We start from the raw sequence: 23,067 nt of genomic DNA, 5'->3' as shown, positions 1-23,067 counted from the left end.
GCTGCAGCCGGCCGACCAAGGAAGGCAAATAGTACAGGCTGAATTATAGGTAAGAAGTCATCTTAATAATGAAGACAAGTATGCCAGAGTCAGCTGCGGATAAATCTGCAGTTTACCATCTATGCAAATTTACATGATATAACTCCCTGCTGTTGAACAGAATTTATTTTCAGTAGAGTTGCAGCATTGATTTTCAGGTTCCCTTTTCTTCCTATGCACTGGGTAAATTATTATTTGATGTCAGTAACTCAGGCACTGAACAGTACATGACTACAAGGCTACCTTGAAAGCTAAGGACAAAATTAAATCTGATATGGGAGGTGAGTGAATGCATCTTACAGCATATCCCCCCCCCCCACACACACACTAAAAGCCAGGCTGGCAGCTCCTGATTTACATTATGTGCAATACTTAGAGAAATTATAGGAATCACAGCCCCAAAAGTAACTTTTCTAAGCTCTAATGTCCGGTGGTAGGTCTAAGCCTTCCTGTTGTGCCATAGGGCTAATCAAGAATCATCCTCTGAGGCTGCTTTTAGCTGTGGGGACAGAAACTATACAGGCACAAGAACAGCATGGTGAGGAGAGGGGTCAGGCTTTAGAAGCTGCATCTACAAGTCATGAATTTCCATGATTCTCTTCAGAGCACACAACAGAAACGAGAAAGATACCATGTGAATGTGGTTTAAGAACAGTGAGTTACTGAAAACAAATCATCTGTGGTTATATAAAGGCTGAAGGATTCCTTCCCAAGCAACTGCTGATATATGGGCATCTTGATCCAGGGTTGCTAAGAGATGGGGATCAGACAGATGGCTAGGATTAACTTGTGGGGAAAAATCATTGGTTCCATTGCATTTATTTAATGCATTAAACCACTACTGAAACGAGGATTTCCAGAAGTTTAAAATATTTGCAGTCCATATTTTAATCCTATTTAATGTTATCTTTTTCTGAGTTAATAATTTCAGCAGTTGACATGTTTTTATTAATTTTTCTCATTTGATTTCTTCTTCGTTGAAAGGAGTTAGTAGCCAAAGCAGAAGTTATTCTTTTCATAACTCTCTAGATAACAAATGTAATTTTAAAATGCACAATCTTTAGAAAAATATCTGCTTGTTTCAAAAAGAAAAAAAATCAGATATTTCTCTGTTGGGTAAGATTATAAGAATTTTTATACAGGTTGCTGTCCTCTGAAGATGCCGGCCACAGAGACTGGCGAAACATCAGGAAGAACAACCTTCAGAACACGGCCAAATAGCCCGAAAACCCCATAACAACCAATTTTTATACATGTTTGTTTTATCTATTACCTTTCTGACCTTATAGGGGCAAAGAGTTGCTTGAATGAAAATAGGGAAGTGTTTTGTGTTGGCAAACCTCGCATTTTGCAAGAGTTTGGGTTTGGATTTTGTTTTTTTTGGTGCAGCCTTATTCCCCATGTTTTGCTAATTTTGCCATTGATGGGGGGGATACTGGTATTTCCACTCTCCCTCAAGAGCACAAAGCTCACAGTGGTTAACCATTTTTTCAATGAGGTGTTTCAATGTGTAGAGATATACCCTTTTTATAAAGGACAAAAGCATTTGTAATTATTCATTACAGTCTTCTTTATTACTTTTCAGCTATTTTCCTTGTACTTTGCATAACTTAACACATTCCTGAGTGAAGAATTTTTGTATTAAAACAGAGGTGTAAATGTTTTCATCCATATTCATTATTATTGGAGAGAATCCATCAAGAATTAACATTTGGGGAAGGATAAATGGTGACTTACTTGGCAATCCTGTAGTTAAGTCATTGTACTTTAAGATCAAGCATCCCAGCTTATTCAAAGCTTGGTATGCTCCTGCCAGAAGGGACAGAAAGGGGGAAGAACAATATCTGCTGTTCTGCCTGCCTGCCTGCTTAATCAGTTTGTTGTTTGACATTAAGAGGAGAATCATTTGCAGCAACTCCAGATTCTACAGCTCCTCATACTGGAGGGGTGATCAGGGCTGGGAAAGCATGTGGTTGTGTGAATCCAAGACTCTGCCAGTCTGCCCATATTATGTCTCTGCTTCCTTTTTAATTCCCCTGACAAGCAGACCTTCACATAGGGGCAAAGGTTGCTGAATATTCTGCAGAAGCAAGAAGAGGAAGGTCAAGATCAGCTCTCTTTTGAGGCTGGAGCAAGGCCTCTGAGCTCACAGGGCAAGATCTGTTAAAGGAGCTGATGCCCTTTGAACATCCATCTTTCTTTCTTCCTTTCTTCCTTTCTTCCTCCCTCCCTCCCTCCCTCCCTTCCTTTTCCTTCCTTTTCCTTCCTTCCTTCCTTCCTTCCTTCCTTCCTTCCTTCCTTCCTTCCTTCCTTCCTTCCTTCCTTCCTTCCTTATAGGTCACCTTCCTCTCCATAGGGGATTCAAGCCAACTTATAGTCAATTATAACAACAATAAGCACTATTAGGAACACAGTAAGATGCACTAAAAAGTTTAAACATAGAATAATATTAAAAAACACAATTAGAAGCTCTTTTTAAACATTGTAAAAATCTCTAGATTCCAGAAACACAGTATTCCTATATGGATTCCTTATTGCATAAAAGCCTGCTTGAGAAGGAAAGTCTATACCTGACATCAGGACAAGAGAGCAGGGGCCAACCTGGCTTTGGGGGGCAGTTCATTCCTTAGCCTGGGAGCGGCCCCAGAGAAAGCCCGCACTCACATCCTCACCAAATAAGACAGGCTTCCCAACATTGCCTAGTTTAGATGCAGCTTGATATTTTTTAAAGGACAGAGAGAGAGAGAGAGAGAGAGAGAGAGAGAGAGAGAGAATGCTTTGTAAAAATATCTCTCTTAAATGCATCTTCAGGCTGATTCTGGACATAGGATCTCTACAATACTGAAATGTAAAACATCTCGGGTAAAAGATAATAAGTTCTAAGATTGCACTATATACTATAATAAATACAGTACTTCTAATAGCCATCTAAAACATTACAAATTGCAGGAAAAGTGCTGCTTAAAAAGGGAAGTTGGTTGGTCACTGGATTTTTTTGTAGCAGACTTTGGCTTGTCATTGTGTGGAGGAGACATCAGCTGACGAGGCTTTTTTTGCTTCTCTTTTATTTTGTCCATGGCCATCTATGAGTGTGTCTATCAGTAACTACTTTGTATCTCCCTTCACTCACTTACTACAGCCTGCCAATTCCAGCCTTATCATAAACATCCCATGCTTTAAAAATTATATTTATATCAATATTATCACAAGGAAACCTCTGCCACTCAAAACCTTTGGGTACAATGGGAACATCAAGAAGCTTCATTTGATGCCTTGTTATATTTAAGTGTATTGTGATGGTAAATGTATTGCTTAAAAAGTGCACTGGTTTGGTATGTATTTTTGCAGAGTTTTGAATTTCTGGTAAAATTCCTTTTGCTATGTAGTAGATATTTCTCATTAACTGGCACCTAAAGTCTCATTAACTCACTCTGAGACATTTGGAGGAGAAATAATAATAAAAAAACATTACTTATAGTTGCTGGAAAATTACAGGTTTACAGAGAATTCCAGGCTCTACTTTCATTACTGCAGTCATATGTAGCAATGAACTCAACTGATCAACAGCAAACAAAACAACTGCTTCCAATAGACTAAAGAGAGGGGAGAAATAGTTTAAATAGTTCAACTGGAATGCCATCACCTCCACTGGCCTTGTTGTTAGCCATGCTTTCTAAGGCCCACTTGACTTCACTCTCCGGTATGTCTGGCTCAAGATCAGCAACCACACTACAGTGGGGTCTCAACTTATGACCATAATCCATTCTAGATGATGTGCATAACTTGAAATGGTCGTAAATCAAAGCACCAATTCCCATAGGAATACATAGAAACCTCATTGATCCGTTCTGGCTGGAAAAAAATACAAAAAATAAATACATAAAATAAAAATAAAACACTGGAAGCCCCATAGAAATGCTCTGGGGCCAAAAAAACAAGCACACCAAAACAAACAAACAAAAAACACAGCCAGTCCCAGCGGAACACCATGAAGCTGGGGGGGGGAGAACACAATGCCCCCAAACACAGTGGAACGTGATGGGGCTGGGGAAAAAAAACACCCCCCACACACAGCCAGCCTCAGCAGAACACTACGGGGCTGGGAAAAAGCACTCAGAAACAACCCCCCACACACAAAGCCAGCCCCAGCAGAATGCAATGGGTCTCGGGGGAAAAACACAACCCCCCCACACACAGCCAGTCCCAGTGGAACACCATGGAGCTGGGGGGGGGAACACAAAAACACCCCCCACATACACACAGCCACCAGGAACGTGATGGGGCTGGGGAAAAACCACACCAAAACACAAAAAACATCACAGCACAGGAGGGAAGGCAGTAAAACTGGAAAAAATAAAACCAGTTTTGATCTCTTACCTAGTCGGTGTCTTGGGCTGTATAAGGAGGGAAGGTGGTAAAAATGGAAAAAATAAACCAAAATTAGGTTTGATCTCCTACCTGGTTCGTGTCTTGGGCTGTATAAGGAGGCAAGGTTGTGAAAATGGGAAAAAACAAAAAAACAAAATTAGATTTGATCTCTTACCTGGTCTGTGCCTAACCATAAGATATGTTGTTTTACCTAGAAGATAGTTATATGATATGTATTAACATTTATAAACCACTATCTCTTTAAACGTTGCGCAAGTAATTAACACTATGAATATGGAGATAAATACAAGAGAAATCAACCTAGAAAGAGAACTATTAAGCTGAACAAGTCAATAGATCCTGGCATATTAACACATTAAATGGGTAAATATTTCAGACACAATAATCTTTGGAAACTTTCAGACTGGGAAACAATACGTGAAGAGGTCTGTTGTTCATTTCTGAACAACATAAACAAAAACTTTTTTTCTAATTATGGTTACAAAGGAAGGAGATTAACCGAATACAATCTAATGAATGCTAGGGATGAAATACACAGATTAATCATTCAGAGTGGGCAAATGTTTCAGAAATGAAACATTTCTGTTTCATTTCTAACAACTACACCCATGGCTCCATCAGAAAGGGGGTACCCAGAAAATGATCCCCACAAATGCTACTCTTTCCGATCTGTGTGAGAAGTCCATTATTGAAATCCAGTTTACATCTGGCTGCCCCCTAACAAACCCATTTATCTCCATTAAAAAACAACAGCAACCTCTCAAAAGGACCACATCAACTGCCCTGCCAGACCAAACCACATTATACCTACACTACCCAGGCAACACCTTAATGTACTTTCCAGAGCTATAGACAAAACAGGAAGCAATCCTGTCCATTGATACAGAGTACATCTCTATAAACTATGAACCTGAATGGCTGAGAAAATCCATGGTTAAGCCCGGATGAAAGATAAATGTAAGTAATTTTGAAAAGCTAAGGTCTCTCTAACTCACTCTGCTCCCAATGGCTGTTGAGGCAGGAAAGCAGCAAGTGGGCAAAGACCAACTGTCAAGAACTTAGAGCATTGTTGCTCCAGCAATCATGTGACCTCAGAGGTCATGTGACACCATCCCTCATTATGACCTCAGCGGTATGTCAATAGTTATTTGAATGTCTCTCACACTCTTAAGCCCAACCAGGCTGCTTGCAAGAGTGAAATAAAAGTCTTGTCCTGTGGATCATAAATACTTCTGCATGGGCTGCTGTTGGGCTGTTTTGTTTTTGCTTTTCTTATAAGCTCATAAATGATAAGTGGTATCTACAAATGAGCATCCATTAACTGTCTTAGTTAATGACGTGGAGCTATTTACCTACTCCTTTTTAGGTCAAGAGTAAAGAATGGAATATAAGAAGATGCTGGAGAACTAATTGCCATTCAAAGCACTATTTATGTCACAGAACCCTAGTCCAAGTTCAGAAAATGTTAGCACTACAATAAATCTTTCTTTCTTGTTCTCATCCTGACTTAGGGAACAATCCTAACTAGCTAGGTTGGCCTTAGGCTGGCTGAACCAGACCCTCACAATTAAGAGGGAGATGCCTGTTAAAGGTACAGTGTGCAAATGCAAGTCCTTTCTGCAGCTGCCATGAAACCCATTGCAACACCAGTTTGTGCCATAGAAGGCTAAGCCCCTCCTAGTGCATCTGGTGCAGTCAGAGTGCCCTCATGACATCTGCCTTTCTCTCATTTAAACGTCCACCCACCCCACTGTCTGAGAGAACCACACAAGGCAACCAAAGAAAACTTCTGATTATTGATCTATAGGATGGCCTCACATTACTCCCTCTTCCCCCTGCACTAGCTCATGATTAGTGGCAAGGTTAGTGACTGGAACTGTGTAAAGTTATACTTCAGACAAGAATTCTTAGGCTGTGCTTTCCAGGGATCCTATAATCTGTTGTCCATCTGACACAACTCTACACAACTCTACACAACTCTACACAGTTCAAGGCCTGGCCCTTTCACTGTCCATCTTCCTGCTCTCCTTCCTGGTTGGATAATGTTGAGTTTGCACTTGGACTCTCCCTTCTGTTTTTACTCATGATTGGGCAGCTTGGGTCCCTTCTTCAATACTAAATTTGTGGCTTATGATTGGAGGGCCAGCTTGAATCCCTACCACTGCCAATCCACCTGCCCCTTACCTCCTTGGTTCATGATGGGTGGGGGAGCAATTTGAATCCCTCCTACCTTTGCCTCTTGGCTCATGATTGGTGGGGCCAGCTTGTATCCATCCCAGTGATATCTTGCCCACCCCCTACCTCCTGACTGATGATTAGGGCACCAGCCTGTATCCATGCCAGTGTCTTCCCAGCCCCCTCAGCCTCATGAATCATCCCATTCACACAGCTCCTGATTGGCAAACCATGCATTCCTTCCATCCTTCCCATTATTATCAATTAAAATGGGGTTTGTGTCCCTCCTTTTTTCCTGCAATAACCTTCCCTGGAAGCATGGCCCTGAGCTAACTTATCTAATAAAGAAACTTGACTCAGAGTTGTTGTACATAGCATTTTATTGAGCAGGTATCTCTCCTCAGAAGCACCCTTGTATCTTAGACAATGAGTAGACAAACAGCAGAGAGACATGTGCAAAGTGCTTTTTTGTAGCTGTGCTACAGCTGATGCATAGCTGTCTGACCAGACCAGCTGCAAGACTCAGGCTGTTCAGTGGCTGCAGTCACACATGGCTGGGTGCTTTTGGAGCTGCACCTGTAGCACAGCTCGCTGTTGATTCCAAATCTGGATCAAGGTGAGTGTACCGGCAAAAACCATCCTTGAGCCTCATCAGGAATTCATTTGGGGATTCTGTGGTGTTTTTTTTTAAAAAACTATCTCATATACTCTGTGAAGGTTTCACAACCTTTGGCACTCCTAGTTTAAGACCATGAATTACAGCATTTCTTGCTGCTTTCAGCAGGCGGGCCCCAGCAAGCTTATTAGGATTGGGATCAATAACGTGGGTTATGAGGGCTGCTGCTCCAGACCAATCAACTGTTCCATTTCCATCCGCTATTTGTTGAACCATATGAGTAGTATACAAGGCGTAGGTATTAGCAAGAGCCTGCCATTTCTCATCTTCACTTAGGAGGCTGCTCAGAAGAGTGGTGAGTAGTAACGATCCTTTGGATCAAGTCCAGGTATTTCCGAAGGGCCTTTCAATATGGTGGAAGATCTTGTTTCCATTTAAATAAATCAGCAGTGGGGAATGGGGTATGGGTCAGAACTAATTTATTTCCCATTGGAAGCTCCATTAAGGGGAGAACTTTCTCCACAGGTTTAGGTGTAAAGCGATCTGGGGGAACTCCCTGTGTGGTTTGTTTAGATCAGGGGTCCCCAACCCCCGGTCCACGGCCCGATGCCGGGCCATGGAATTCCTTCAACTGGACCGCGGACACGGATCTCCATCCACCCCCTGCCTGCATGCATGGGGGCATGTCACACTTGCAGAGGGGTGTGTCACACTCACGGGTAGGTGTGTTGCACTCACGGGTGGGCGTGTTGCACTTTCGCAACTCCCCATTGACTGGCGGGCGGGTCAGTGGTGTCTGCTACTGGCCGCTTTGTTCTCTCGGATGGAACGTTCATTCCCCCTTGTTGGTCGCAGCTCTTCGGCCCTGGCAGAGGCGGCGGCAAACAAGCAGCAACAGGAAAGGAAAAGGAAAAAGACAGAGGGAGGGAATGAGCAACAAACCATCAAGATCAACGGACAGACGGGTGCAAGCTCTCTGTGGCAGGCTGTGAATAGAAACCAGGGGGGAGGGGAGCGCATGTGAGAAGGCTGTTCTCTCGGCATTACCCCCTCCCTTGGCATGTCTGGGCAGGGAGCGGAGGAGCGCCAGGCGGGAGGAAGGAGAAGCACGCGGCCAGGTTTCAAGCAGGGCCCCTCCTTCACCTCAGCCGCAGAGAGGATGAGGTGGCAGCAGCGGCGGCGGTAGTGGTACCGGCACCCGGAGAGATAGCCCAATGAGGCACTCGAGGTAAGGGCTCCATGTCACCCCCTCCTTCCCTCCCTCCTTGGCATATTGCCGGAGCGCTTCAGAGTGCCTCGCCAGGTGACCCACGAAAATCGGCAGGGGGGAGAGAGAGACCTAAAACCAGAAGCCCCATGGGCGCCAAACCCCTGACCCACGAGCTCCGCTGCTTCGGAGGGAGAAGACTGCTGGGTAGGGAGAGGGTTCCCCTTCTGGACGTGTGGGCACTTCGGGGGGGGGCAGGCGGGACCCAGTCCTACGAGGTGGGGAGGGTCGGCGGAGTTGCTCCTGTGCCTTCCAGGACCAGGGAGACAACTCTGAAGCAGGGCGCTTCTGGGAGCCCCGATGAGAAAGCCTCACACTCACCAAGAGATGCCACTGCTGCTGCTCCCGCTCCCGGTTGGGCTGAAATTAGAAGCCAGGCAGATTTTGAGAGTGAGTGGGCATGTTGGGCTTGCGGGTGGGCATGTTGTGCTCGTGTGCATGCACGCAAGCATGACACGCCCTTCCGCGAGTGTGACATGCCCACCCGTGAGCACAGGGGTGCGCCCGCCCCCCCAACTGGTCTGCGCACGTAGCCTGCACCCCCCCCGACGGGCCACTGTCCCAAAAAAGTTGGGGACCGCTGATATAGAGTCTTCTCCATCCTCTCCAGAAAAGAAGAACTTTCCTTGATTTAACAAGCAATTATAGGACAGTAAAATATATGAATTGTGTATTGTATATGATAACATTGATTCTTTTAATGTGATCCCTTAAATTTCCTTTCTTTCCTCACCCCAATAAAAATGGGTCTTGAAGAGTATGTACGTTGTGACAGTAAAGAATTTTGGTTTGAAAATTCTTAATCACTTTAACAACCAGTTACCCAAGAAAAGGGGGAAAGCCTTAAAGGGGAGCATGCCTATCAAATAAATTATGAACACTGTAAACAAATTGTTTGCTTTAAGCAGTAGAAAAGAGAGGATGAACTTGCCTGAGAGTGCTTGTGATCCGTCCTAATATTTTTGTTCTCAATCAATTAGCTAATCCTGTTTTGCTGGGACTTGGCAATTCAGTATTTTACTGTCCTATAATTGCTTGTTAAATCAAGATAAACACTTCTTTTCTGGAGAGGATGGAGAAGACCCTATATAATAGGTACCTAAATATACTACGGTTTTCAGAGAGAACTACTGGGCAGGATTAGAATAATCCTTGTGTATCCTCTTAGTTTACTATCCTATTAAAAGTGAGAGTGGGACCTGATGATTTTTAGTTTCGGAGATTAGCATTTACTAAAAGAAGCTCTGAAAATATAAGCAGGGAGATGGGGATTTTTCTTGTGCTGTCAAGAAGGATAGATTTTTTTTTAAAAAAGAATTAAGAATAAAAAGATGAAGGATGAGAAATATGCTTTCTCTATCTATGAGCTAGTCAGTTCAAAGCCATCTCTGTGAGAAATCTGCTATGAAATCCTATACATCACATGTCATCAGCTAAGCAGTCGTCCGTTCTTCATAGTGTGCCTTCTCTTCAGCTAAACTGCTGTGTGGTGTGAGAGATAGGGAGCAACTGGTATGGAATTGGATTAGATCAATTATGAAAAGAGCTCATACTTGATAAGGCACAATACCACGACAAACACATTGAATCCATAATGGCTTGTGGGAGATGGGAGGGGAGCAAAATCAAAGGGCAAAATGAAATAATAAGCAAGTTATCACAGAGGAGCCATGTTGGGATTTGCAGGGGAGAAGAGCAAATAAACAAACACTGGCAGAAAGACAAGGTCTGAATGCCAAGAAAACAATTGCTGATTTAATTCCCCTTTGGATTGGCCACCAACAGCAAGAGGCTGAGTTCCCTTTTGAAATGGCAAGGGGTGTAACAAGCCACAACCGAAACAGTGAAGCATGTGGGATACTTTTCAGGCTCCAAATCCATCAGGAAGGGAAATCTTTCAGTTTAGTCACTCATTCCTGTAAATCATTTTTTTAAAAAAAAGAGAGAGAAAGCTCTCAAGGCACACCAGTTTAAGCAGAACACAAAAGGAATTACCCTTTTCATAAACAAATTGAAAGGGCACCATAAAGCCATGCCATTCCTTCCCAATAAGGAAACCATCTCTGGCAAAAACTGCCTCAGTTTCCTGATTTTTTTTTTAAGTGGGGGCATGAAATGCCTGGCTGTCCAATCTATCTGCACTCTATATGCTATTTTTCAACAAACCATTTGGGGGTGGGTGGTGGGTGGGGGAGTTACCTATGGCCCTGTGGATGCATCTGTTGCAAAATCTCTGTCAAATATGTTCACACTGAATTGCCCATCATTCTAAACCTGTTTCCCTGCATTAAGGGAGGACAACAGAAATAATACAGAGTCTCCTCATACCCAGCTACCTACCTTACCTTGGTGGTATGGGATGTGAAGGGCTCTGGATGCATTCATATTGCACCCCTCCTCACAGTGGTATTAAGTTTTTGGAAACCAAGTCAACACTAGCATAAGAAGGAAATACAGTTTGATCCTTTGGTGTTACCCCAGCACTTTGATCAGATCCTGGGCAAGCTGAGAGTATAGAGTGTTAATTACAGAGACAGAAGATCGGTTCTTTTGGACTCTAACTCCCGGAACCCTGTATTCTGAGAGTTCTAGTCCCTTTGCATAGGCATACAGTGGTGCCCCGCATGATGACAATAATCTGTCCTGGAAAAATCGCTGTTTAGAGAAATCGTCGTCATACGAAATCCTTTCCCCATTGGAATGCATTGAAACCTGGTTTAATGCGTTCCAATGGGGAAAATACCTCGTCATCCAGTGAAGATGGCCCATAGGGAAGCCATTTTGCGAGCACCGATCAGCTGTAAGAATGGCTGCACTGCGAAGCATAGGTCCGGAAAACACAGGGCAGCCATTTTGCGGAGCCGAAAAAATTGTCGTCTTGCGAACAAATAGTTTGCGAAGCACATACCTAATCAACGTCCAGCGAAAATCCCCCATAGGAATGACTGTTTTGCGAATCGCTATAGCGATCACAAAAAGTCATCGTCATGCGGATTTGTCATTTAGCGGGGTGGTCGTTTAGTGAGGTACCACTGTACTCACTTTGTCAAGGCCAATTTTCACGGTATACTACTTCAATTGTAATTGACCACACTGCATTAATTCTGTTACAGCAGGAGTTGGCAAAATGCAGGCTGCAGGCCACATGCATACTCTCATGGGCATTTTTGCAGGCCCCTATCACCACAGTCCCTCCCCCAGTACCCAACTCCAAACTTTAAAAATATTCTGTTTCTCTGTGTGTATGCATATATACTCATAAAGGCCCCATGTATTCCATAAAGAGTGGTGGACAATTTTACCATGTTTTGAAGGATACCCCCATACACCCTCGGCTTTTATTTTTTAACTTTTTTAGCCACTGGGGAGCACGGTGGAGTTGCTGTTTAAGTTTTTAAAAAATACGTTTTCTGAAAAGTTAACCCCATACTATAATCTATAAAAATCCACGGGGGTGTCTTTACAATTTTGAAGAATTAAATATGCAAATTAGCCTTTTAGTCACATCTGTCTTTCTTTTGCCCACTCCATGCCAGGAACTGCAGCCTTCAGGAAATTTCTGACCTCTCCCTTACAGTGAAGATGCTCCACTTCTCTTTTGGTACTATTACATTTTTCTATTCCCCACCCCTTCTTCCTGCAAGCATCTAGTCCACCATTACCTTGAACCTATTGAACTATTTGAGCTTTCAAACCTTCACAGGACATAAGGAGAAACAAGCACATTGTAGTAACTGCTTGCCGTGGAAAAACAGCATCTCTAGGAAACCATATGGCTTCCCCAAAGTAGCTCTTTCCTCTGACTGTTTCATACACGTTTCTCAGCAGCATGGGAGTTACGGTATTGATCAGCTCTGCTAGGATGTCCATGTTTAATAACCCCATTAAGGATCAAATTGAATTTATGTAGTGGAAGAAATTGAAGGCTGCCTCCTGGATGATGGATTAATCACTATTTCTAATTACCCCCTCCACTCCTTATGCAGTCTTAATATACAAGGCAAACAGTGCTTTGAATAGTCTGGGGAAGAGCTACTGAAAGGAGATGCTAATAGCCTTCAGTGTCACTAGTTATTTTTCCTACCGATATTCCTGGCAGGGTATCTGTCATTCAAAAAGCCACTTTGTCCCACCAGACAAAACCCATCCAACCCTTGTTCTTACTAGTAAACTGTAATCAGGATGACAGATGTAAAGTTTACAGAAGAGGGTAAGAGCAATCTGGAAGTCACTTTATCTCATCCAGTGTTGTATTTAAATGGTATTACAGTGCTGCCTCACTTAACGATATTAATTCGTTCAAGCAAAATCGCTGTAGAGCGAAAACATCGTAAAGCGGAATTTAAAAAACCATTGAAACGCATTAAAACCCGGTTAATGAGTTCCAATGGGCTAAAAACTCACAGTCCAGCGAAGATCCTCCATATGGTGGCCGTTTTCGGTGCCTGTATAGTGAGGAATCCGTCCCTAAGCACAGCAGGGAGCTATTTGGACCACCCGGTGGCCATTTTGAAAACCCGGCAATCAGCTGTCTTGATCGTCGTAATGTGAAGAATCAGTTCCCGAAGCAAGGAACCGATCTTCGCAAAGCAATTGCGATTGCAAAAACATCGTCGTGAAGCGGATTCATCGTACTGCAGGGTAATTGTTAAGCAGGGCACAACTGTATTTATCATAGCTACAGGGGTGACCCTTTCTTTTTAAAGTGTGCAGCCAGATGCATATCCAGCTAGGCCTGGTTTTTTTTTAATTATCTTGGCTTTTTCATACATGAAGCATGCAATCAGTGGCAGCATTACTTTGCTTTGTTTCAGTTGGAAAAGTTCATCTCCCAGTGAAGTGAGTCACGGTTCTGAGTGTCAGTGAAGGTAGTGCAATAATGACCTGACTCCTGCTGAAAGACTGGAGTGGCATACCTACAGCCATATGTGGTGGTCCTCATTCTCTCTCTGAGCCCTTCTTAACCAAGACCAAAAATGCTTCCCATTAGGAGAAGGGTAGGATTTTTGGCAAGCACTGCCTTGGGCTGGCTACCAAGGCCAGCCAAAAGATACTAACTCCTGATCTGCAGATAGCTGACTGTTGGGACCAACCTTATGCCTGAGTGCAGAAAGCTGTCAAAAAGAGCGAACATTTGTTTTGACCGGTGGGCGAGGGCCCCGCCTGCTCCACTTGGAACTCAGAAGTGACACCATTTTCACAGAGCCAAATGTTTTGCTTAGATTTTTATTCAGGCAGCTCACAGCCACTTACTAAAAATAGTTGCAGGGCAGCTTCTTTTGTGCATATGCCCAACAGCTGTTGAGCATGTAAGGTATGCCTTTAGGGCAGCGTACACAGCCATCCGATCCTTGAGGGCAATGGTATGGCCATATGCTACGCTGCTTGCTTCCTTTGGTCACTATTTACTCACAGTGGGTGGCACACATGTAATGGGAGAGATCACACTGCGTTTTAAGATACCGTAGCAGCATTGTTGGGGAGCAGATGCAGTCACTCTAATGTCTTAGATTTATGGCTTCCTCCAAAAGATCTCTCTGTGGATACAAGGGGCTGTGGGTGTGGAAAAGCAGCAACTGGTCTATAATTCTGCAACTCAAAGCAGCCTTACCAAAGGGCAAGTCCTAGTGAAATAAACAGGCCATTTTCTAATTCAATAGACAAAGGGCCAGGCTGAGAGTAGAAGTCTAATTTCTTGGGGGAGAAAAATGGGTTTTAATAAGAACCTGGAACTTAAAAGTAGCTACATAATTAGCAATAACCAGTTACTTTGGGGACAATGAGGAATGTAACCAATCATTACAAGTTATAGTAAAAATAATCTAGTAAGTAGTTACAATATTTCTTTAACAAGATTGAAATAGGTTTAGCAAATACTATCTTATAATTACTTTTGAAGGACATTTTAATGCAGTTTTAGATGTATTTTGCAGGATTTTTTTCAGGTTTTATGTCATTCTTTCAGCAATGCTACATGGCAGGGGAAATATTCTTTTGTTTTCTCTTTGTATGTTTCTGCAAAGCCCAAGGTTTAATATTAGACTTGAACCAAAGAAAATTTCCCTCTTTGCTTCTAATCTTCTGGCAATGACTCTGCAACATATCAATAACACAGAAAATGCATACAGAAAAAAATATGCCTTGCTTGATTGGTGCAACAGCAATGAAAATGGCAAATTATTTGCCAAGAAATAATGGACAATGCAACAGGTTCCTTATGAAAAATAACATTACAAGCACTAGTTTGAATCTATTGCTCTGCATATCCTGTCCAGAGAATTAACACTGAGGTTGATGTACATCAGAGAGGGCAACCTCAAGGAGTCAACGGGGGGGGGGGGGGGTGAAATCACTGCCTTTCCATCCTCCAACCCATTTGTACATTGAATGTACATTGGTGCTGCTCTGCTGCTGAATTTTTCTAGTGGCAAACACAAACAAGAAACAAAACAAAACAATCCCACAAAATTCTATAAAAGGTACTTCTGCTGTAAAAAAAAAAGCTCCCAGGAGGCTTCGTGGAGCATTGGCTGGCTTTTGGAAAAGCATTGGCAGCAAGTGAAAAGAAAAATGGTACTTTATTTTGCCAGTGGACCCTCAAAGATCTGTAAAGGCAGATGGTCGGACTTGCAAGAATGACACTTACTCTACATAAAAGCTGTGCTTTATGCTTTGTAAGGTACCCAGTGGTGATATAGTCGATAGAGTGATGGACTAGGAGATCTGGATTCAAATCCCTACTTAGCCATGGAAATGTACAGGGGCTGCATGGAACTGGTAATAATTATGTGCCATGAAGTCATTTCTGACTTATGGCAACCCTTTTCAGGGTTTTCTAGGTGCAGAGTGCTTTATAGATTGATGATGATGATGATGATGATGATGTTGTCTAGAAAGCATATTATTTGGTTGGAAAGGGAAGTATTTTACTTGGCTGCAAGAGAGTTGATTATTTTAAATTGCTTGTGGAATCAATTTGTTTTGAATCATTTTAGCATACCTGAACACCCATGTTGGTGTAAATTGTGTTCCCTCTTTCTCCACCCCCCCTCTCTCTGTAAGTTTTCCCAAGAGGATGTGCACACTGACCTAAAAACCATGTGACTTTAAACCAACTTTTAAAACCATGATCCCCCAATTCATTTTTATAGTGTAACTGTGCCTTCACTGAGTTAACTCACTACTCCTTAAATATTTAATTTGCTTTGTAAGCCATATTAGGGTTGCTATAAGTGAAATGGAACTTGACAGCATATCACACAAACCCATACACTGTCACTGTTTATCTACTGAAATACATGTTTAAATAGCCTTTCTGCATAAGGCAGCTTCCTAGGTTCCCCCATTGTTTCTTTGAGTGCTGTTAACTGTCACAAGTAGCCCTTCTGATTCATCATTGTTCAGAAACATCTGAAGAGTCACATACAGTACTGTATTTTACAATGTATAAGATGCTACTTTCCCCTAAAACCATTACACTAAAAATTGAGGTGCATCTTATACACGGAAGTAAGCTGAGATTGCTGAGGAGAGAAAAGGGCACATAGCTTGCCTCTGTAAACAGGCTTCCTTCAGTCATGAGGCTTAGCTTCCTCCAATCATGAGCCTTATAGAACTGATGTCAGCTGATGATGAACAAACCAATTGGGACACAACTTGTTGGAGGTGGAGCCTGTAGACTCTGATTCAACAGGGACTCAAAATGTCTGACCATTCTGAGCCCAGAGGCTGAAACTAGATTATTTCCTTGGTTTCCTTTACTTTCCTTTGTGGCCTCCAATGCAACCATCTAATAATGCTCAACACTGTAACTTAAATGATGACAAATGGTTGCCAAAAAGGAATGTGTGACCTGGGTCCTAATATATAAAGTTGTGTATTACTGTATTTTATTTTAGGTCTCTGGCTTTGTGCCTTCGTGTGAGAGGCTGAACTTGATGGTTCACAGGGTCTCTTCCAGCTCTGCAAGTTCTAAGACGATTAGAAGGTTGAGCAACCAAAGAAAGGAAAGGAAAACCAAGGAAATACTCTCTAGTTCCTTTTTGAGATGTACAACCATCTTCTCCTTAAGCACCAATGTTGAAGGCACTCCATTCAATTAGATTTGCTGCTTAATGAGAGGACGATAAAGCAGAGCTACCGAATTAAAGGCCTTAACCTGCAGGCACTTTTTGTGTGCATTTCATTTTCTTCTTTTCCTACCGCAAAAACATTGCATGGGTTTTGACGAGCACGTGGAACTCGACGAGGAAAGAATGAAGCACCTCCCTTGACTCTGAGCCCAGAATGAGTGTAAATAATTGTGCAGCATTCCAGCAGGTGCCGTTCGCATCAATTAGTTTGGCAGGTGGCTCTCCCTTCCCCCGGTTGCCTGGCTCACTTGCTGATTGTCTGCAGTTGACTTCCTGCTGTATTTCCCATCTGCCAGCTACCTTCTGTTGCCTTTCTCCTACCTAGTCCACTCTTTCGCCTGGAAAAACAGCCCACTCTCCAAGAGACTGCACTCTCTGAGAGATCCCTCCCTGAGCAGAGCCTATAGATGAGGGATCGGCCATCTTGCAGATAACTGTTCGGCGAACAGGCTTCACCACCAAATAAGAAAATAAGAAAGGATAGCATGATGTCGATGGAGGGGGGGAGAGGAAGAGGATGAGTTTCTGGGCTTATAAGAATGGATTTATAAGAAACCGGAGAGTAAGTTCAGGTTGTTCACAAACTATAACCTAGCTTGAATTTCAACATGTTCTAACTGATGGGCAGTTAACTTGAAAAGCAGATATACTTTCAGAATTTCAGAATAATGGCAGAAATGGTTGGATGCATTTTTTAAATTAACTGCTTAATTGGAAGTATATTCAATTTCAGTGTTAATAATAGATTTCAGACTGAAGAAATCAAACAATGGAGAATATAGAACAAAATAACTGTCTAGCACAATATCCACAGTGCCAAAGTAATAATAGAATAACTGTGGTCACTGCACAACCCAAGTCTCATTATATAAATCCCCTGCAGCTTGTTCGTACCTCCAGGAACTATTATATGGTGGTAACTTCTGCATATTTATTTAAAATATTTTTTTGCTCCCACCTTGTTATTACAGACATGTTAGCAATGTGATAGAAGTAAAAGTTTGACTTATTCAATTAAGGCAATTGCCTCATAAAAGATTGTTCTTACTTGAAAAAGAAAAACAAGTTGTTTGGTGTGTGTGTGTGTGTATTCAGAAGAGATTAGCCAGCCTTGTAAAAACAGGCTCCTCGACCCCCCCTTTCTCCTTGCTTTTTCTTCTCTGTTCAAGGTCTCACGCTTTTCTGAGATAAGCATGGAATGTTGAGACAAAGGCCCAATTTAGGGAAAGTGAATTGTTCTGCGCATGTCTAAAATGTGTTTTCACTAATCCAATGAATTGTTGCTAACTAACTTAATGACCTCAAAGGCCCACCCCTCTCGCCCTGAGGGGACAGCTATAAGACTGTACCAATTCCTTTGTTCTTTGAATAAATCCTAATCACCCACAATTAAGGTGAAATTGGTTTTTCTTCCCACCAACTGCAGTGGTGTTCTGTTTGTTTTGTTCTCATGTAAATAAAATGAACTTCAATAGAAAAGCCTTCGTGTCTCAGTCTTTTGTTTAAGGTAAATTGTTTGGCATAACAATTTGGGGGCTCGTCCGGGATCCCTAAACGCCCCGATTGGGGCTGGATTTTGATCCAGTTGAGGTCAGGCAGAACAGGCGGTGGTGAAGTGAATCGGAAGGCGCCCCTGCCTTCTTTTAAGGCAGCCGCTTCCTTGCCGACGCTTTGGCTGCTTGGCATCAAGAACTCGGAAAGAGGCACGAACGCGAGAGTTTTTTTAAGCCGGCCGGCCAACGAATCAACGAGCCAGCAGATCAACGGACCTGGTAAGTCGTAGTGGGAAACTCTGAAAGGGTTGGTTGTTGTTGTGTGAATGAAGAGTGAGTGACCTTGCGGTTCCCAGAGGTGGCCGTTGAAGTAGTCCGGGACCCTGGGCCAAGGTGTGCGACTGTTGTCTGTACCCTCCTTGTGTCTGCGTCAGAGAGACCCCTTACTCTCTACGCAACCTCCCTATCCTTATGTCTTTGTCTCCCGTGGGATGGGAATACAGACTTCCAAAAAGGGCCCGCGGGGGTCCAGAAGGTCCAGAGGGGACCGAGGTAGGAATTCCGAGGGGGACGCCCCGACTCCAGGCCCTTGTGGGGGTGGTAATGAGTTAGGAATTCCTGGCAACAGTGCGGTGGGCAAGCTGTTGCTGCATTGGGAGTCTGTAAAAAGGTACAGGAGTTTCAGACAGAGAAGGAAATGGTCCGTGTGCTCTGGAGTTTAGACACAATTTGATATTCGTTCTAAAGGGCCAAAATTTGGCCCATCCGCCCCGTGTCCCTTATGTAGATTTTTGGATATGGTACCTAATCAAATTTGGAGAAGAAATAAAACTGGCAGTAAATAGAGACTTGATAGGTTCTAAGTTACAAGGTGAGGAAATGACAAAATTGGAGTTTGTAAATTGGACTGCTCCACCTCAGTAAAAGAAAAGGAGGGGGATGGCGAAAATAAAGACGGGACGCTGTCCGAGGGACCAGTGACCCGTTCTAAGGCACGGCAGATGAAAGAGCAGGGAGTTAGTGCCCAGTATCCACTCAGAGAAGTCTCAGAGATGCTTTAGGGATTATGATTTACAAGCCCACAGAGCTGCTGCACATTTGTAAGCAGCTGGCCGGAGTCACATAGGAGACTCTGGCAATTGCCGCTCGAACAGAACAGGCGGCCGGGGAATCCCTTCCAGAAGTAACCCCTGGAGATTGGGATTTCCAGGATGAAAATATCAGAGGGCGAAGTGCAGAAATGAAAGAGTTCTTGTTGAAAGGGTTGGAGGCAACAGTCCCTAAGACTGTTAGCATGAAATTGGCTTTTTGGTCAACCCTAAGGAAAAGAATATCAGTTGAATATCTGGAAAGGCTAAAACGCAATATGCGAAGGAACACTGGGCTGGACCCAGAAGATTCAGGAAATGAAAATATTCTGAGATTGGAATTTGTGTCAGGGTGTTACCCGGATATAAAGTCCAAGTTACAGAAAAGAAACTGGAGGAGTTTTTCTCTGCCCTACCCGCTCAGAAGAGAAGGGAAAGAGAAAGGGGGGCAAGGGGCCCTGACTGTGTTCACTTTTAAGGTGGCTCAGGAAATACTTAGGTGAAGCTAGGCAAAGAGAGAGAGTATATTGTAAAGAAGGCAAGGAAAGTTGTTGCAAGATCAGGTAAAGAGTTTTGAGGGGAAATGGGAAAGGAAAGGCTAGAAATGAGGGAAAAATAAGTGGGTATCAACAAGCGATGCAGCTAGAGGAGGAAGGAGATTCAGGAAAGGAGTCCTTAACAAAACTAATAGTGCATGCCAGCTCGGACAGCAGAACTGTTTGCTCTAAGCTGAGCACTACAGTTAGCTGAAAGGAAAAAGGATTAAAAAGAGAAGAAGGAACGTAACTTTCTCAAAGTTCATGAAAAACACAGAGAATGTTATCCAAAAGTGTATATGAAATGGAATCCTCAGGAGGAGTCCTAAGAGAAATAGGAGCGAATGGAGAACAGGGAGTGAGAAAAAGCTCTTTTGGCTTGTTAAACTTACTGGGGTATAAAGGGTTAAGAGTAGGCACAGAGTTTAAAAAAAAATAAAATCGCCTGGTGTTGAGGGAGGGAGATCCCGGCCAAGGTTAGGACTGTATAAACACATGCAGACTTTAGTGATTAACAGGGTAATTCTTTTCCATCTAAAGGGGCTGTAAAAGCCTACTGGAAAGCTAAGGGAATGGGTTTAAAAAAAAAAAAAGGGAAAATCACGCACACACACACAAAAGACACTAGGGGAATTGTTGACTATGGAATCCCACAGAAAAACATGCAGGAAAATGACAGATGCAGTATGTGGATTGATTGGCAGAAGTACGTGTTTAATAGCTAAAAAGAAAAAGGAGGCTTGATTTCACACCAGGAATGGTTTGCCTGTTTTACATAGGCACTTTCTGTGGGAATTCCTTAGAAGTCACTTTTGCATTCAGGGGTCACTACCAGTTTTAAGAGATTAAAATGTGTAGTATTTTTATTGAGAGTGAATTATCCAGAAGCCACAGAGGATCTAATCATTGGCATGGATGCCTTGCAAACTATGGGTTATGGTTTAATTCCTATAACAAACAACTACATCGAGCCTAAATCCGGAAATTGTTAGGAGAATATATTTCAGTTTTAAGGTGAAGAATTTGAGAACAGGAGTAAATGCAACATAGGAACAAAGGAAGTGATTGTCCTGCATTTTTCACACCAGCATAGGACTATCCTTGGCGGTGGATGATGGTCAGTAGGCTGCTACAGATCGAGGCTATTCTCCTTGAAAAACTCGATCTAATACTGAGGGTTTATCAGAAACTGTCAGGAAGGAACTGTGTAATGAACATGATGGTATTGCCCTGACTGGTCTACAGATAAAGTTTAGGGAAGACCTACAGGAAGAGGCAATAGAGGGAGGGAATATGGAACTTGTACACTGACGGTTCCTCTAGAGTAATGAATGGGAAAAGAATAACGGGATATGCAGTGGTAGAGAGGATAAGGGGTTCGAAGTTGAATCTGGACCCCTTCCCCCGTCCATGTCAGCTTAGACAGCAGAATTATATGCCCTAAAAGAGCTTTAGAAATAAGCACAGGAAAATCTGTAAATATCTGGACAGACTCTAAGTATGCATGTGGAGTAGTCCACGTTTTTGGAAAAAAAATTTGGAGTGAAAGAGGACTACTTACAAGAATCTGGCTCACCATCAGTTGGTACTGGACACTTTAGAAGCGTTGAGCCTCCAGTTCGAGGTAGCTATTATCCACATTTCAGGGCACCAGAAGGGAAACTCCCCGGAGGTAGTAGGAAACCGGCTGGCTGACGAGGTAGCAAGAAAGGCGGCAGGAAAAGAATTGAATCCCGCCCTCTTAGCAGCCCTTATTCCTACCAGTAAAGAGATCACTGCCCCTTTGGTGTATTCACAAAGGAGCTTGAATTGACAGAGGAGCAGGGAGCTACAATGGTGAATGGCACGCTAAAGTTGAGAGATGGAAGACAATGGCTGCCCGAGGGGGTGGTCAGGGAAGTCCTCAAGGCATTGTATGAGGGAGGACACTGGGGAGTTAAGGCTCTGGTCTCAGCCTTTCTGCAAAAATATACAGGGAAGAAAAGTGTGGTCACACGCCAACACCATTTTAGCCCACTGCATTCCTTGCCAGAGAGTAAATAAGAATAACCCGAGAAAAACAGAAATGGGAGGACGACTTCTGGCCATCCACCCCTTTGAACATTTGCAATGTGATTTTATTGATATGCCAAAGTCAGGACTTTGGAATCAGTGTTTGATAATAACTGATCAGCTCACTGGCTGGGTAGAGGCATACCCTACGGCTCGGGCAACGGCAGGGACAGTTTGTAAAATCTTATTGGAACAAATTATTTGTAGATATGGGTTAATCCAATCAATGGTTAGCAACAGGGGTAAAAACTGAAAGGATGAACCAGACTTTGAAAGAGCAAATTAATAGTTGATGCAACAAGCGCAGTTGCCCTGACCGAAGGGTTTGCCCCTAGCAGCTGCATAGCATCACAGGACTCTCGCCCTTTGAAGCCTGTGCAGAATGGAAATTTGGGATGTTAATGCACAGAGATACACAGAGAGTGAGCCTTAATTTAGATTTGTTCAAGGATGCCTTTATAAGAAAGTATTTGCTGGCCCTATTCTCTATTTTCTCCGATAACAGGGAGCGAGGCATTTCAGTGCAACGGACGCTATTGGAGGTAGCAGTGCATTCCTTCCACCCCGGGGATTGGGCTTATATCAAGGCATGGGAGAGTGAACCGCTCGCCCCAAGATGGCTTGGTCCGTTCCAGATATTGTTGACAACAGAGACTGTCATCCAAACTGAGGAAGCTGGTTGGACTCACTATACCAGAGCCAAGCGCGCAGTCGACCCTGAGGGACGGTGAAAAGTTGTGCCTGTGTCCAAGGACGGACTAAAAGACTATTTTTAAATGACATATGTAATGTCCATTAGTCGGTTAGCGCATAAATATTGTCCTTTCTTTAGTGTGTATATAGAAGTAAGAAAAGTTAATAATCTGATCCAAACTTGGCAGGTACATTTGAGAATAGACAGGAGTCTTAGGGGACTCTATTTCTTAAAAAGATATTCAATTGGTGATCAAGTAGTGTTGGAGGACGAGGGGACCACTGATTGGGAGGAGGAAAGGAAAATCTTTAACGGAGTTTTTACAGATTTGTGGGGTTCTCGGTGGTAATGAGGATTGTCGGATTTCATTGTCCTGCCCAGGTTACCACTATTTGGGTACAAAGGGTTGGCCTGTGGTAACCAATTGATGGTACGCAAAGAGGTACGAGGTAAGGGCCGTGGAACTTTGTATACTAGCACTGAGTTGGCTTCAAGTCTAGAGTTCTGGCATAACCGAGATTGCAAGCAGTGCCCCCTCATTAAAATCAGAGATAGCAACATCTGCCCTGGATCAGAGTCAGACTCC

At 43.2% G+C, this 23,067-nt stretch overlaps 1 protein-coding gene and 1 long non-coding RNA gene across 2 annotated transcripts in view; one reads left to right on the top strand and one right to left on the bottom strand.

Moving 5' to 3' along the window:
• Positions 1–23,067, bottom strand: part of LOC144585886 (uncharacterized) — a 398,554-nt gene that overhangs the window by 57,026 nt on the left and 318,461 nt on the right. The window lies entirely within an intron of this gene.
• LOC144585887 (uncharacterized) lies at positions 17,606–22,567 on the top strand. Its single transcript, XR_013540485.1, has 2 exons — positions 17,606–18,390; positions 22,293–22,567. It is a non-coding gene; the product is annotated as an uncharacterized LOC144585887 (long non-coding RNA).

This window comes from Pogona vitticeps, chromosome 1, assembly GCF_051106095.1.
Source record: "Pogona vitticeps strain Pit_001003342236 chromosome 1, PviZW2.1, whole genome shotgun sequence".
Lineage (NCBI taxonomy): Eukaryota > Metazoa > Chordata > Lepidosauria > Squamata > Agamidae > Pogona > Pogona vitticeps.
The sequence above is the reverse complement of the archived record's forward strand: the minus strand, read 5'-3'. Positions and strand labels throughout refer to the sequence as shown.